Source organism: Cetorhinus maximus, chromosome 13 (assembly GCF_964194155.1).
Source record: "Cetorhinus maximus chromosome 13, sCetMax3.hap1.1, whole genome shotgun sequence".
In the NCBI taxonomy this organism is placed as follows: Eukaryota; Metazoa; Chordata; class Chondrichthyes; order Lamniformes; family Cetorhinidae; genus Cetorhinus; species Cetorhinus maximus.
The window spans coordinates 12,807,819-12,824,013 of NC_135891.1; the positions used below are offsets into that span (position 1 = coordinate 12,807,819).

Sequence of the window (16,195 nt, forward strand, 5' to 3'; positions counted from 1 at the left end):
ATAGTGCTTCAAGAGATCCGCTGGTGTAAAAGAGATATATGTTGACTTCCAAAGAAGAATCATATTGGACTCAAAACGTTAATTCTGTTTCTCTCTCCATTGGTGCTGCCAGACCTGCTGAGTTTTTCTAGCACTTTCTGTGTTTATTATATATTATATATTCTGTCGAACTGCTTACTTAATTCTAACCAATATATTTGTTTACTTATCACTGTATGTGTCGGGCCCGGTTATTGTATTATATTCTTCTAACTGTTCTTGTTCTCCGTAGTCTGGCAGCAGGCAGTTTGTGTAGAGTTTGCATCTAATGTGATATCACAGTGTTCAGCTCCAGTGATCTTGTGAATGATGAGTGTTGCCCACACAGGCCATTTCCTCATTTCACATCACTGGAGCAGAACTTGGAGTGGCTTGGATCGCTTAGGCATTCAACTGCTGACTTGCTGACTTCATCCAGTGAAACTGTGGATGTTGTCCCCTACTTTTTACTGCTGAAGATGTAATGCACAATGAGCTGGTACTTTTGACATGTTGGACCATTGGCCTTCAGTGAAGAGCCCTCTAGCTGGAGGTCAGAGTTTTAACTTGAATGCAGGAGTGGCTGCTGCTGCCCAGGAAGCTTCCAGGTTTGCTCAAGCAAGTGCAGGATTCAGTAGAAGCTCAGTCTGAGACATACTTCCCTCTCTGGTCCCCAGGCATTGGTTTCATGACAACTACCTGCATTTATATAGTACCTTTTTAATATAGACACCCCATCCATCACTCTCACCACCACTGCGAACAGTGGCTGCAGTATATACTAGTGGCAATATGTACCGTCTACAAGATGCACTCAGCAACTTGCCAAGGATTCTTTGACAGCACCTTCCAAACCTGCAACCTCTACCATCTAGAAGGACAAGGGCAGCAGATAGATGGGAATACCACCACCTGCAAGTTCCCCTCCAAGCCACTCACCACCCTGACATGGAAATATTTCGCTGTTCCTTCACTGTCGCTGGGTCAAAATCCTGGAACTCCCTTTCTAACAGCACTGTGGGTGTACCTACACCACACAGAACGATTCAAGAAGGCAGCTCACCACCACCTTCTCGACGGCAATTAGAGGTGGGCAATAAATGCTGGTCTTGACAGCGATGCCCACATCCCAGGAATGAATAAATAAAACAATCAAGGGTGCTTCACAGGGGAGCATGATCAGATACAAATCCACAGTGAGCAAAAGGAAGAGTTATTGGAGGGGTTGTCAAAGAGCTGGGGTTTAAGAAGATTGTTAAAGAAGGAGAGGGACATGGAGGCAAAGGCATTTTCTTGTTTTCTCCTAGTATTTACCATCTTGTGACTCCTGCTTCCCTCACCATTTTCGGGGTTTCTTCACCCTGCAACTCGCTGCTCCTGTTCACTCAGGGGAGCTATACCACCCTGTGAATCATTATTTCCACCTCCATGAACTTTGGGTTCTGTACCACCCATGACTCAGTTCTTCCCTGGCATCAATATTTCTTTCAAGCACATGTTTTCTTTGCCTAGATTAAATCTCTTCCTTAGAAAAACCATTTGACATGTGAATTCGACGAAATCAAAAACACATATAGATGTTTATAAGATTGCTCAATTTGATTACACACTGAATAGCTGTCTGAACAGGAATGCATTCATACCTGTCAGCTATCTCACAACTGAAGCCAATAGAGCTGCATTTAAATTCTTCCCCACATATTCACTCCCACTGCCATGACAACACTAAACAACAATGATTTTGGGAGCATCTTCATTTCTGATGGGTTTTTTTTCTCTGTGTATGGGCTGCTGCAATCTGCTTGTACTTTGCCCAAAAGTAAATCCTGGCATGGGCTCAACGGGCTGAATGGCCACCTCCTGTGCTATATTGACTTAGCCTTCCTCAATACAGAGAGTCAAACTGACTGTGAGGGTCAATCTCTCCGCTAAAATCCCACAATTCAAGTAGAAATTATCTGATCATGACTTTATTCTCCCACCGTGCCCCCCTCCCCCCTCCCTCACCACCCCACACCTTTAGCCCCCTGCCACCCCACACCTTTAACACAGGGTGCTGAGTTAAATTGAAAATTCTTACTGGTGTCATATCAACTAATTCAGCATAGACCTAGTCTTGAAAGTGGTAGGTGAATTCTGTTTGAATTGTATTGAATGGTGTCATCTACTTCTGCAACCCTCCGAAAACTGTGTGCTCCTCCACTTCTGGCCTCTTGTGTGTCCCACCATTGACGGCCGTATCTCCAACAGTTTAGGCCCTAAGCTCTGGAATTACCTCCCTTGAGGTGCTCCTTAAAATGTGTTTCCATGAGCAAGCTTATGACTTGGTCTAATGTCTCCTTCTTTGGCCTGGTGTCAATATTTTTGTCAGATAACACTCCTGTGCAGCACCTTGTGATAGTTTGCTAACACGCCGTTTAAATGTAAGTTGCTGTTGTTTACCCAACTGCTGGGCTACAGTATTGGGCACAATCCGGTACCTTGTCCACTCTCGAGATGTGAGCCTCGGCGGTAAATATCGGCCAGCCCTTCGTCTGTGGAGGCATCGCAGCTGTATTTTGCTCCTTTTCTGTGAATTTTAAGCAGGGATCACACAGGAGTGACTGGGGTTTGAGTTCTGGTGGAAATTTGTTTCTGTTTTAGCCTGGGGCACAGAAGCCTATTGTACCACCCTAGCTGAGATGAAACTGCTCCCTGCAGACAGGGAATTGAACCCGGTCTGCATTGCTGAGCGTATATATCCTGTCTTATTGAGGAAGCTGCCCTACTTTTTATTTTTAATCTTCTTTTACAATTCCTGTAATGTAATTTTATTAGAATTTTAAAGAATTCTCAACATGTCGCTACTATGCTCGTATTTGAAAGCAGAGAGGCGCTCTCTCTTCTGATAGACTAGTGGGTTCCAGTCTATGCAACAGTACGCTAAACAGACCAAGAACTCTTGAGGTTTGATTTTAAATTGGAGGTGGCTGATATCAGCAGGGGCAGCAATAATCAATCATAATGAACTTGAACTAAGAAGAAACAATTGGCCAATATGTTCACTGTTGGTCACTATCTGGAGATCCCTTGTGGAATTGTCTATCTGCAAATGCTGTCTGTCTGTGTGTGTCATCTGTGTTAATTGTATATCAGTTGTGTATGGAGGTGGAAGGCATTAATTGGGGTTTCACTTGAGGACATATAAAGCAAACTTGTGGACAACTGTGGTGTGGTTGAATTAGGAGGTCTATGCTTGTGATGTTTCACTCTGTAAATAAATGTGAGACTGAGTAAAGATTAGCTTCAGTGTTATCCATCACCAACTGATTTTGCAGAATAGAACAGTCTGTGTGCATGCGGGTATGACTGGTTGCTTTCTCTCTGTGCACATGCAGATGGGGCAGATAAAACTGGGCTCAGTTACCATGTGCATTTAAACATCTTGCTGACACGCGACCATCTTGTTTCCCAGCGTGTTGCTGTTCTACATAAGAACATAAAAAAATAGGAGCAAGAAGTAGGCCATTTGGCCCCATGAGCCTGCTCTGCCAATCAATAGGATCATGGCTGATCTGATTGTGGCTTTAAGTCCACTTTCTTGCCTGCCCCTTCATAACCCTTGACTCCCTTGTCAATCAAAAATCTGTCTAACTCAGCCTTGAATATATTCAACTGCTCCCTGGGGAAGAAAATTCAGAATGCTAACGACCCTCTGTGTGCCTTTTCACATGCCTGTTACAAATGTAGATGCAATTCCCACTATTGTGTGTATTTAGAAAGATGAATAATATTGCAGCTGAAAGATCTTTCTAATAGGCCTTCGTTTTGCTGCAAGTCAGCTTTCTGTGGTCCCACCTCCACTGGTACGATGAGCTGTTAGGTACCTTCTGCTCCTGTTCTTTCTTAGTGTTGGGCTGCCAATTAAAAATCCACAGCTTTTGGAAAGAGTAAACGGCACCTGTGAAAATGTGAGCCACGATTCCTTGTGCCTGTGGTTATGTGGGAGCCTGTGCCTAACCAGTGCGCCGAACAATGTCCGCTCACTGGAGGGGCGCCTGTGTTCCAGTGGGGGGAGGGAGAGTCCAGATGCACCTGACAGCAAGAACTGTGTGGAGCGGTTTAATTCACACTGATCTACTCTTGAGATTGGCTGAAATTTGGACCCTCCTGACGAATGCTTGTTGTGTACCCCAGGGAGCTGGCACGTTCTTTGAAAAGTATTTTTTTTATTTTTTGCACCATTTTCTGGCCCTTGTTTCAATCACTAACTTCACTGATGGTTCTCACAGATTGTCGGAACTCGAGAGAGAGAGAGAGAGAGAGAGAGAGAGAAAAGGCAGGGGTTGGGGGTGCGATTTAAGGAAGGTGGTGGGAGAGGAGGGAGGGCTGTGGGGCAATTTGTTGCACGAGCTGCATTTTTGTGTGGAAGTTTCAGGATCTGATGGAGAGCAGTTTGCGCAGATTGAACAAGCTGGACAGCTGGCTGAGAGGATGTAGCTCTTGTGGGCCAGCGTCACTCATTGTGCTTTCTGTGATTGCACATCATCGCCCTTATCCTGCTGGGTCCATCTCGCGCACAACCCACTCAGCATGTGGAAGTGTCACATCCCAGGGTTGTTGCTGCCCATGCCAGCTCACTTGGTATAGGTAGCACTTTTGCATCTGAGTCAGAAGGTGGTGGGTTCAAGTCCCACTCCAGGACTTGAACATAAAATTCAAGGCCAACACTCCAGTGCCGTCTTTTGGATGAGGTGTTAAACCTGAGGCCCTGACTGCCTTTTCAGGTGAACATAAAAGAACTTATGGCGCTGTTTTGAAGACGAGTAGGGGAGTTACCCACTTGGTCTGGGCCGACCATTTAATCACACAAAAATATTTATCCAGCCAATATCATGTTACTGTTTGTGGGAGTGAGTTCACTGAGTGCAAATTGGCTGGGACATTTCCTACATGACAACAGTGACTATACTTAAAGGTATTGCCTGTAAAGCATTTTGGGATACCAGGCGATCGTTAAAGGTGCTATATAATTGCAAACGTTTCTTTCTTTTCATGCGCAGACACACATGCAGACAGGGGAACAGGTGTGGACATGCACGTGCACACAGGTGCTCAGCTCGACTAGGTTGTCAGCGCTGGATGTATTCCTGGAGGTTTCATTGCATGACCTGCCTCTGACCATCTCAGCCAATCAAACAATCTTTTTCCCTTCCCCGACGTCAGAAATATTTTACAAGTAAGAAACAAAAGTGTTTGAAGAAAAAGAACTTCATGCTACAAATTCTTTTTTTTGACATCTCCTGGAGACTCCAGGACAATCCTGGAGGGTTGTCAACCCTGGGCTAGATTGAGATAAGTTTTCAATGTTTAAAGCACAAGTTACTGACACAATGACACAGATGAGCAGGCAGGCACTGATTTGTAGTCTGGCTTGCCGGATTCCAGCAAGGCTCGGCTGGTGTGGGTTTGGCCCCTTGGTTACAAGTGCCTACTTCACAGGTTTAATATCGCATTTAGTAATGTCATTTGTTCTCATTCAGGCGAAGATAGATTTGTGTGGTATTTATCAAGAGCTGGGGCACTTTAATTGGTTGTTGTACATTGATTCTGCCAAAGTAAAGATAGTCTGTTAATGTTTACCACTTAAAAAAAAAAGTCACATCTGTGTCCTTTGCATTGACCAGAATGCAGCTGAACTCATGAGTAGACACAGTTCATCCCATCAAATCTCAATGCTTCTAGTAAAGTAAGTCTTCCACGTTGCAGGCCTAGCCCTTGCACAAGTGTAGCAGCACTTCTCTGAACTCCCCCATTTGAGCAATAAGATCACACAGCTGCACATTCCTACCCGCCCTGCAGCTTGCATTACTCCCATACCACCTCTCCTCCAGCCGCAATTGGCACAGGCTGTAATGTATGTCCGTGGACTTTACTGAAACATTGCTTCAGCTGACTTAGGTTGGAATAAATTTCCAAATCACTTCAATCTGCCATGGAACCAAGCTGGTGGATTCCAGGTTCCATCCCCCTTGTATCTTTTTTATTCATTCAGGGGATGTGGGCATCGCTGGCAAGGCCAGCATTTTCGCCCATCCCTAATTGCCCTTGAGAAGGTGTTGGTGAGCTGCAGCCTTGAACTGCTGCAGTCCATATGGTGTAGGTACACCCACAGTGCTGTTCAGGAGGGTGTTCCAGGATTTTGACTTGGCGACAGTGAAGGAACGGCGATATAGTTCCAGGTCAGGATGGTGAGTGGCTTGGAGGGTAAATCGCAGATGATGGCGTTCCCATGTGTCTACTTTCCTTGTACTTCCAGGTGATAGAGGCTGCAGGTTTGGGAGGTGCTGTAGAAGGAGCGTTGGCAAATTGCTGTAAAGTACCTTACAGAGTCATCTGATCTCAGTCAGAGTAATTGTTCCTGTAGTTGCTATACAATAATTTCAGATGATCCTTGATTGAGGGAGGGGAGCTAGGGTTCCGAATCAACCAAGTTTCATGTTCCTTTTTTAAAATTTATTCATGTGATGTAGGCATCACTGGATAGGCCAGCATTTATTGCCTGTCCCTAATTGCCCTTGAGAAGGTGGTCATGAGCTGCCTTCTTGAACTGCTGCAGTCCATGTGGTGTAGGTACACCCACAGTGCTGTTAGGGAGGGGGTTCCAAGATTTTGACCCAGCCATGGTGAAGGGACGGCGATATATTTCCAAGTCAGGATGGTGAGTGACTTGGAGGGGAACTTACAGGTGGCGGTGTTCCCATCTATCTGTTGGCCTTGTCCTTCTAGATGGTAGTGGTCGTGGGTTTGGAAGATGCTGTCTAAGGAGCCTTGGTGAGTTCCTGCAGTGCATCTTGTGGGTGGTACACACTGCTGCTACTGTGCATCGGTGGTGGAGGGAGTGAATGTTTGTGAATGGGGTACCAATCAAGTGGGCTGCTTTATCCTGGATGGTGTCAAACTTCTTGAGCGTTGTTATTCCTGATGGTTATGAGAGTTGGAAAGTCCATGCCTGTTGATGTTGGGTGAGAACCAGATTGGTCTATGTTGCGTTGTCTGCCCCCGCCCAAATGGCCAAATAGAGCACACAAAGGCCTTTGCTGACCTCATGAGGAATGACACCGGATGACTTAGCTAGGGCTGGCTGTGGCTCAGCTGGTAGCACTTTTGCTGCTGAGTCACAAGGTTTCAGGTTCAAGTCCCACTTCTTGAGGGCTTGAACACAGAAATAAAGGCTGCGAAAATGCTGCACTGTAGGTGGTGCCATCTTTCGGATGAGACATTAAACGGAGGTGGTCTGCCTGCACGGGTGGTTGTAAAAGATCCCTGTGACACTGTTCTGAAGAAGACCTGGGTAGTTATCCCCAGTGTCCTGACCAGTACTTATCCCTCGATCAACATCACAAAAACAGATTATCTGTCCATTATCATATTGCTGTTTGTGGGAGTTTGCTGTCCGTGAATTGGCTGTCACATTCCATACGTTACAACAGTGACTACAATTGAAAAATGCTTCATGAGGTGCAAAGTGCTTTGTGGCGTCTGGTGGTCGTGAAAAGCACTATATAAATGCAAGTCTATCTGCTGCTGTTCTATTACCGCATTCCACTAACAGCTGGCCCCTGCAATTTTAAAATTGTTCACCATCGTGGGGGGCACAAAAGTGATTCTAAAGATAATACTTTTTAAATAAAAAAATCAAACAGCTTGTTCAGTCATTGCTTCAGAGACAAGTAGGCAAGAAACTGTAAACGCTGCCCAGGATTAAAGGCCTGCTCGGTGCTGCGCTGGCTGATAATGGTTTAAATGGTTCTCTTAACTGCAGCCTGTGCAAACTGAGGAACTGAGCAGTCAGCTGTTCTCATTTTAAACTGCTTTTATTCCCTCAAACAGGCTTTGGTTAACAACCAATTCGGAATTCTAGAACTGGAAAGCTAATCTAAAGTACCAGTAATCCATGTCCAGAAGAATAATGTGTGGTTTTCTGAAACGGGAAACGAGCTTCCTTTTTCCTGTCAGACCAGAAAAGACTAAAGTCCTGATTTGAGGTGAAGAGCCCTGAGAGGGCATTCTGGTTTCCTTTGTGTTCTTTTTCATATTTCGCTGTGCTCCAGAAATCTTGCTCCCTTTCCTGAAGGTGCTGCCTCCTGCTGGGCCCCGTTTCCATGGCTATTGATTGGCCATGGTACTGGAGCCTAGGGACAGAATGCCAGCAAACTAATTGCCTTGGGGGGGGTGGGGGGTGGGGGGTAGGATATTGATGGGCACATTACAGCCCTGATTCTGCCCTAATTCCAAACCCCCTGTCCTTGCCAGCGCAGGTGCACTGAATGGCAATTGGAAATGGGGACCATGATTGATTTTTATCTTTCAATCTTGGGCCTTTCTTTGCTGAGGTGATGCTCACTTCTGCTCCCCGCATGTTTGTTTTTTTCCCCTCTCTCTCTCTCTCTCTCCCTCTCTGCACTCCTCATTTTAATGATGTGCTTGGCTAAAGTTACAATCACAGCAGCACTTTGAGCAGATATTCCCCACTGGCCTAATGGCGAGGCCCATCTGTCAACACTACCTGCCTGAGACCAGCCAACTCCGCACAGACCAGAGATCGGACTTGGGCACGTCACCATGTCTGAACAGCTCAGTACCACACAGCTTGGCACGTGTACCCAAGCAAGCCTTCGAGAGGCCATAAGTTTTCTCCAGCCCTTATGTTTAAAAAAAAAAGCCACGATTACCTTCGTGACTTGAGAATTTAGTCCATTTTGTTGCGCTGCTGTATTGAGACACTGAATTGTTAAAAATTGTAGTGAAATCTTCATTAAGCTTGATTTCTATTTTGAAAAATAATATGCATGTTTTAAACCTTTTTTTTTGGTTTTGTATTTGGTTTGACAAGGGGAAAGGGGGAGTGGTTTTGGGAGGGGTTGTACGATGTCTGGGTGGGGAAGAGGGTTCGTTATGTCTGGTGGTGGGGGAGGGGTTGCTTGGAGTCTGGTGGGGGAGGAGTTCCTCTTTGTTTCATTGTAGGGGCTGGTGTTTCTCAGTCTCCAATGTGGGGGAGGGGTTGTTCTATATCTGAAGTTTCCTCTCCAACTCTGGGGCCTCAGCAGAGGGTTTCATGTGAACTGAGCTGTGCCAAAATGGCTTGTCAGCCTCGAGGGAGTGAGTTCAGGCATGCAGCGTCTTCGACTAGCATTCTGAACGGCAGACACTCTGTTGAAAGATAGCGCGAGGTTGGTAGGCCGCAGCCTGGACCCCAGGTTATCCACCAAGGCCACAGAGAATGGCCAAGACCGAGAGAGACAAGTACCAGCCCATGTGTGCACAGTCCACTATTGACGAGTTGTTTTCATACGTAGAATTACCCAATTATTTGAATTCAGCAATGTAAATAAGGCAGCAGATTTCAAATGAAGCGCTAACAGAATTGGACCATTTGAACTAAGTAACTTGTAAGTGAAGCACAGACTGCATGTGCAAATGTCAAAAGAATCTGTAATTCAAAACCGCCTTCAAGACCCCATCCCTCTACCCTGAATCCACTGCAAGTTTGCATAGGCATAATGCACTACATTCAACCAATTCTCAAATCAGCTGCATGATTGTTGAACATGATCAAAGCATGTGCACATTTTTTAAAACTGGAAAGACAATGGTGTGCTCAGAAAATTACATTTATTCAGTCCGCTGCAGCAAAAACATTTGGGCTCATTTGTCTCTTCTGGTTCTATTTCTCATCTCTTAGCCACTGGTTAATGCAAATCTCCTGCCCTGTATCATCGCAGGGCTCCTGTCAGCATCGAGGAGACTCTGTATCGGAACCGTGCTCATTTAAAAAAAATAATAAAAAATTTGGCCTCGATGTCTACTGTGGAAAAATTTACTGTGCTATTTTTTTTTCCAATGCCAGCCACTCCAGCATTGAACTTGTAACCGGGTGAAAGCCCAGCACTGAATATTTGAAAATCCAACTAAAATGAGGAATTTGTTTACCACTGTTTTAGCTGTAGATAGCTGTATAAAGGTAATTTGCTGAGCATGCAGATGAATTGCAGTTTTTAAAATATGCAAATGCTCTGAGCGTGTTGAATATTCATGAAGCTGATTTGGGGATTGGTTGAATGCATTGAAGCAGGGCGGGTTTTGGAGATGACCTTTAGTTACAAATTCTCCTGATGTTATCGCATAGAGTCTTTGCTCAATTTAAAGTTTATCTAAAGTTCAAATGGTCTGATAATTCAATTTCGTTAACACCAAATTCCCACTTTGCGATCTTGTTTACAGTGTTGAATTCAAATCATTGGATAATTCAATCTTTTTAAGCACAAAACAATGTCAATTGTCAGTAATGGACTGTGTACACATGCTCCGGCCATCTTGGTCTCCCTTGCTCATGTGTACCTTGGACTTTTTCTCTCTGATCCATCTTCCCTTCCATTCCCTTCGCTCTTTTTATGTCCTGTTTCACCTGGTTTATCTTTGTCCTTTTCTCTCTCTCGCTTTGAATTCTGCAATTCCCTTTACCTGTTCATGTTTGCATTTGCTTCTTTTTCCTCTCTCGCTTTCTCCCTGCACACTCTCTTTTTCTCTCTCTCTCTCTTCCACACAACACACAAACAAACATATGAATTAGGGGCAGGAGTAGGCCACTTGGCCCCATGAGACTGCTCCGCCAGTCAATAAGATCATGGCTGATCTGAATGTAACCTCAACCCCACGTTCCTGCCTACCCCTGATAACCTTTCACCCCCTTGTTAATCAAGAATCTATCTAGCTCTGCCTTAAAAATATTCAAAGACTCTGCTTCCACCGCCTTTTGAGGAAGCGAGTTCTAAAGACACTCAATCCTCTGAGAGAAAAAAACTCTCCTCATACTGTCTTAAATGGGCGACTCTTTATTTTTAAACAGTGAGCCCTAGTTCTAGATTCTCTCACAAAAGGAAACATCCTCTCCACATCCACCTTAGCACTGATCCCTGTGGCACACCACTCCTCACATTCTGCCAACCAGAAAAAGACCCATTTATGCCAACTCTCTGCTTCCTGTTAGCAATCTTCTATCTATGCCAATATGTTACCCCCTACACCAGGAGCTTTTATTTTCCACAATAACCTTTGGTGTGGCAGTTTATCAAATGCCTTCTGGAAATCTAAGTACAGTACATCCACTGGTTCCCCTTTATCCACAGCATATGTGACTCCTTCAAAGAACTCCAATAAATTGGTTAAGCCTTTTACAAAACCACGTGGACTCTACATCATTGCCTTGAATTTTTCTAAGTGCCCTGCTATAGCATCTTTAATAATAGCTTCTAACATTTCCCCTATGACAGATGTAGAGCTAACTTTCTTGCTCTGTAGTCCCCTCTCTCCAAATACACTTTGTCTCTCTTTCTCCCCACCTCCCCACACATACTCACTCTTACTCACATGCAACACATTTTGTCTCTCCACACACTTACTTTCTCTCTTTCTCTCTGTCCACACACACCTTCTCTCACTCTTTATTTCTTTCCCCATCTCCCAACACACTTTCTCTCTCACACAAAAGCAAAAATACCTGGAAAAACTCAGCAGGTCTGACAGCATCTGCGGAGAGGAACACAGCTAACGACTCGAAATGTTAACTGTGCTCCTCTCCGCAGATGCTGTCGGACCTGCTGAGTTTTTCCAGGTATATTTGTTTTTGTTTTGGATTTCCAGCATCCGCATTTTTTTGCTTTTATCTACACTTTCTCTCTCTCTCTCCCTCCCTGTAGTCTGACGGGGTGGGGAGGGTGTGGGGATGTGGTTGCAGGAGAGATCGTTCAAGTTGTATTTCATAAGAAAGGCTTCCTGATGAATTGTGCAGGAGTTGCCAGGTCATTGTGTCGCCAATAAATTCACTCTTGGCTCATTCGAGGTAAATTCCAGGCAGCGTACACGAATACACTCCTCCAGCTCTTTTGCTTATAATTTATTTCCTTATCACTTCATCTTCACTGTCCAAAACCAGTTTCTAACCTACTGAAGCAGCCATGAATAGCCTCCGGGAGATTGTTGTTGACCTTTCTTTACTACATTGTGATGTCATGTTAAGTTGCTGCTGGCTCCAGTTAATATGGAAAACTGGCAGATGTGTGAGTGTTGTGTTATATTATTTCCCTGCTTTTAAAAAAAATCTCGCGTGCTTTTTTTTGCACTACGCATGGGGCTACGGTATACAAATTGCATCTCAGTTCAAGGTTTTGGGCTCTCTTCTTGCAACATCCGCCCCATTATTCTGCTGTCAGACGGATTCTGTATTTAATCCAAAGAATTTGAATTGCAAGTGGCCTTGCTGTAAAGCAGTGGTCTCAAACTTCTTCATCTGCTGACCATCTACCAGTCCCCCCCATCCATTTTCCCTTGCCAACACACAAAAAAAAACCTCGTCAGAATTAATGGGAAGAATGGCTATTGTGTAAACGCTTCTGGAAACAATTTTTCTGCTTTTTGCATTACTAAATGTAATATATTTCTGTGCATTGTTTTATTAAGTATAAGTAAATTATTAATCCATGCCAGAAACAGAAGTGTAGACATTTTAATATTATAAACAATAGTAATATAAGAATTTGAAACAGTCCGAGACATGTTATAAAATCGTCACAGTGTACTACTATTGAGAGACTAATACTTATATCTATATTAGCCAAACAAAATTAATAGTAACATAAATCTTGCTTATAAAACGACATCGTTGTTGCTTATGCTTATGATGACTCATGCCACGCATGCAGGAGCCGGTCTTGTGTGATGTCACATGAGTGGTGGCGATGAGGGTTCTGGCCTGTTTTCTCGTCTAGCCTCAGCTTGCACGCCTGTGATTTGCATTTGGGTCAGTCTGTGGACCACTTGGGGGACCCTCACAGAGAACACTCTGAGAGCCATTGCTGTAAACCGCGGTTTGGCTATTACATCCTTCATGGGCTGGTTTGGGGAAGCTAGGCATGTACCAATTTTAAAATTAACTACTACGATTAATGCACTCACTCAGGACTATTTCTTCTTCCTTAACCCCCACCCTCCCCACTCAACCCCTCCAATCAAAGATTAAATATTCTTTTTAGAATTGTGCGCCCCCTGGCCTCCCCATCCCCAAAAAATTGTTAAGCACAATCTCACTGAAGGCAGTGAGGCCTGATCCACTCACGACACAAGCATTATTACAAAGCTCAAACACCTAATGAGCAAGGCAACTGATTTGGAAATGCTAGTGAGACAGCACAAGAAATTTGAGAAAAGCTCATTTCATTAGAGTGGGTCTTGGAGAGCCTGTTGGACAACATTTTGAAGCCGTCAGGTTTTTGGGTGGAAAAGTGATGGTTAGCAGCAGCCCTGCCTTTGTTCCATTTATTGCTTTTGCAACTGAAAAAAGAAAATTCCCTTTCTTGACCTTTTGTTAGTGTCGCTCCAAAGGAAATAAATTTTCGTTTGCAGTATGTCTGGAATGAACTGATGCAGGATTTTAAAAGGTGGAAGTTGTTCCTGGAGGTGGCAGGTAGCAATACATCACTGACAAGGTCAGGATGACCCACCACTCTTAGGATCTGGAAAGAAGTCTTGAGGAGCCATCATGACTTGAAAAAGTGGACCATGCTAAGGTAAGAATATTGCCCTGTCTTAATATGTGGATTAAAGAGCCACATGGGGGATGAAGTCTTGAGATATTAAAGAAATCTTTAAAATGCTGTACGTGCACAAAATATGAAGATGAATGATCTATGTGGGAATGATGTTATAGGGGAATTTATTCATAAATTCAAGAAACACTGCATGCACAGAGAAAAGGAGTTGGCAAGGGAGTTGGTACAAGTTAAACTGCAGATTAATGCAAATGACGTTACATTTAAAGGCTATGGAGAATTATGTTGCAAGAAAGAATTTTCATGCCTTAAAATATTCCGCTCTTAAACTACACTGCTCTTGTGTTTTGAGACTTGGAAAGAACAAAAGGCAGGAATTGGAATAGATGGTGACCCCTTTTTTCACTACACAAAGTTGAGAGGAGATTTGATAAAGGTACTCAAAATCATGAGAGGTCTGGACAGAGTAGATTTCTTATTTTAAATTCATACATGGGATGTGGGCATTTATTGCATATTTCATTCATACTGAGCATTTATTGTTCAGAGGGCATTTAAGACCCGTTGCTGTGAGTCTGGAGTCACATGTAGGCCAGACCAGGTAAGGACAGCAGATTTCCTTCCCTAAAAGAATATTAGTGAACCAGATAGGTTATTACAACAATGGTTATTGAATTCAAATTCCACCAGTGCAGTAGCAGGATTCAAACCCTGGTCCCCAGAGCATTACCCTGGGTCTCTGGATTGCTAGTCATGGGACAATACCACTGCGCCATTGCCTTCCCTAGAGAGAAACTTCCTATTGGGGGAAGGATCAAGAACCAGAGGCACTGATTTAAGGTGGATGGCAGAAGAACCAAAGGCAACATGAGGAAAAGCTTTTTTACACAGCGAGTGATCAGGATCTAGAATGCACTGCTCGAGAGTGTGGTGGAGGCAGATTCAATCATGGCTTTCAAAAGGGGATTGGATCATTACCTGAAGATTTTAAATAACTTGCAAGGCTACGGGGCAAAGGCGGGGGAGTGGGGCTTTTGCTGGCACAGACACGACAAGCTGAATGGTCTCCATTTGTGCTGTAACCATTCTATGATTCTAATGGGGAGGGAGGCTCTCGAAGATATTGGTCCTGAAAAGGTTAGAGGACCACCTGGTATGTGACATGCAAGTAATGTATCCTGTGATTTGTATCTCATTGCAACCATGTGTTCTTACGTGCTGATTGTGCACTAGTACTTAATCTGTCTATTACTACGGTTCCTAAAGACAAGTTTGTCTGTGTACTCATTCTACCCTATCTTCTGTCTTCACAGAGTGAAGAGAACTTGATGATCTTCATGGCATACCACAGAAGAGCTGTTGCCCAAGAACACCAACTATCATTACATACACTAACCTAATCTTGCATCAGCCCAGCTACGGCCATTTATCCACAAATATACAATGATGGGGATGGAGAACAATTAAAAAATACATGGTGCCGGTACTGAAGAATTAGCGGAAGGGCAGAGGTCCCCACCAACTACCTACTCCTCCATCGTTACCTTGATGAGGTCTGAATTCCTGGGACAGGGTCTGATTTCCTGGGACTTGTTTTTGTTTTTTTATAACAACAACCTTGACGGCTTTTTATTCCAGATTTTTTAAAAAACTGAATTCAAATTCTCAAACTGCCATGGTGGAATTTGAATTTGTGCTCTCTGGATTCCTAGTCTAGTAACATAACCACTAGGTTATTGTACCTGTTGGCGAATAAGACTCTTCCGCATCTATCTCTCTTACTTCAGGGACTGTGCTGTTGGTGGTGACTTCTGCTTCCACATCTTCCATGCCAAAGCTAGTGCTCTTTATTTTGAGTCAGTTTTGAGGTCATTGTCTGTAGAATGTTGCAGATCTCAGCTTCACATCTCCCCCTCTCCTCACCCCTTATCCACTTCAAGCATCTGAAGCACTTGCTTTATAACTTACGTTTATAATATTGTATTATCATGTCCTCAGGATATCCGCACAGTACTTTTACAACCAAGAGATTACTTTTTTGAATTGCAGTCACCGTTGTTATGTAGGCAAGTGTTTGCAAGCTGTTCATTCATGCCTTATGTCTGATCTCTGCTAGTGTATAAGGGGCTGTGCGGAGGTAAGGTTGCCCCTTCTCCTGTCCTGTCTTGCTTGTAGCTACTCCTACCGGGAGATTGATTGATTGTCATGGTATGTCACACTTGTTTGTCTTGTGCCATCCTCACACATCCGCTGTATCTCTTCTGTAATCGCTGGGTGAGGTCCGTCATCCAACTACGCCTAGATTGAACCCTTTTTCTGCTGCCCTCCACTTTGCCCTCTAGGAGAGATCTCTGTAGTTTTTCAGCTCTCACCAAATGGGCAAAATAGTGACATTTTATTTTCTGGATGTCGCTTTTCAGAGTTCTTTCCGCTCTTGTAATTTCAAGCACCTCTGGTCTGTACATGGAATTTTAAGCGTACGTCTTGGCTCTCACATTTCAAAGGCCTCTGGAGATCTTTATTTATTGTCCAGGTTTCTGAGGCAGACAGGAAAGTGGATAGAATGCACCGTCTTATGGGTTTTTTTCCTT

General features: G+C 44.0%; 1 protein-coding gene across 4 annotated transcripts in view; it reads left to right on the top strand.

Annotated features, from left to right (window-relative positions):
• Positions 1-16,195, top strand: part of zhx3b (zinc fingers and homeoboxes 3b) — a 74,466-nt gene that overhangs the window by 26,679 nt on the left and 31,592 nt on the right. Inside the window, exons 1-2 of one of the 4 annotated variants that reach the window (XM_078554970.1) lie at positions 13,411-13,622; positions 14,918-15,157. The exons of 1 other annotated variant lie outside the window; for it this stretch is intronic. The gene's annotated coding sequence lies outside the window, so the exon portion shown is untranslated. Of the gene's footprint in view, positions 1-13,410; positions 13,623-13,955; positions 14,041-14,917; positions 15,158-16,195 lie in introns of those variants that run through there. 2 more of the 4 variants (XM_078554972.1, XM_078554971.1) reach the window with 2 other exon arrangements.